Here is a 1,304-nt window from a genome sequence, read left to right as displayed (position 1 = left end):
TATATATATCCCCCTCCCCCAAAACATGAATATTCCACGGGGCAGAACCGACGCCTTCGTCATCGGAATCATAAACGGCCATGACTTCGGCGACATCAGTGAAGTCACGTCGAGATGCATTTGCTTTGGACTTCCCGTGGCTTTGTTACCGGTGGGGAGTGCGTGGGTGTGCTGGGGGGGGATGGGGGGGAAGGGTGAGGCTGTGTGGGGGGAGAGTTGAGGCTGTGTTGGGGGAAGAGTTGAGGCTGTGTTGGGGGAGAGTTGAGGCTGTGTTGGGGAGAGTTGAGGCTGTGTGGGGGAAGAGTTGAGGCTGTGTTGGGGGAGAGTTGAGGCTGTGTTGGGGAGAGTTGAGGCTGTGTTGGGGGAGAATTGAGGCTGTGTTGGGGGAGAAGTTGCGGCTGTGTTGGGGGCGAGTTGTGGCTGTGTGGGGGAGAGTTGAGGCTGTGTTGGGGGAGAGTTGAGGCTGTGTTGGGGGAGAGTTGAGGCTGTGTTGGGGGAGAGTTGAGGCTGTGTTGGGGGAGAGTTGAGGCTGTGTTGGGGGAGAGTTGAGGCTGTGTTGGGGGAGAGTGAGGCTGTGTTGGGGGAGAGTGAGGCTGTGTTGGGGGATGAGCGTTGGAGGCTGTGTGGGGGGAGAGTTGAGGCTGTGTTGGGGGAGTTGAGGCTGTGTTGGGGGAGAGTTGAGGCTGTGTTGGGGAGAGTTGAGGCTGTGTTGGGGTGTGTTGTGGCTGTGTTGGGGAGAGTTGAGGCTGTGTTGGGGGAGAGTTGAGGCTGTGTTGGGGGAGAGTTGAGGCTGTGTTGGGGGAGAGTTGAGGCTGTGTTGGGGGAGAGTTGAGGCTGTGTTGGGGAGAGTTGAGGCTGTGTTGGGGAGAGTTGAGGCTGTGTTGGGGGAGAGTTGAGGCTGTGTTGGGGAGAGTTGAGGCTGTGTTGGGGAGAGGTGAGGCTGTGTTGGGAGACAGTTAGGAGGGGGTAGTGGGAGTACATTGGGGTAGGGGGGATGGAGGGGGTGTTAGGGGGTGTGGGTGACTAGTCCGAAGGGGAGTGGGAAAGGGGAGGGAGGGAGATGGGGAGTGATAGGGGTGAGGGGCGTTATTTAGGAGGGGGAGTGAGAGTGGGGGAGGGGTTGGGGGTAGTGAGAATGGGGGTATTGGGAGCAAGTTTAGGCCGCGGGGGGGGGGGGGGGGTGCCAGGTGGGGCGGCCGGTAAGAGGAAATGAGCTGGAAGAGAATTCGGGTGGACAAGCGATGGGAAGGGGGGGGGGAGAGGGGAGAAAGAAAGAAATACTAAATTCCTTGAAGAGAAATGTG

This window comes from Penaeus monodon, chromosome 33 (genome assembly GCF_015228065.2).
Source record: "Penaeus monodon isolate SGIC_2016 chromosome 33, NSTDA_Pmon_1, whole genome shotgun sequence".
Classification (NCBI taxonomy): Eukaryota; Metazoa; Arthropoda; class Malacostraca; order Decapoda; family Penaeidae; genus Penaeus; species Penaeus monodon.
The sequence above is the reverse complement of the archived record's forward strand: the minus strand, read 5'-3'. Positions refer to the sequence as shown.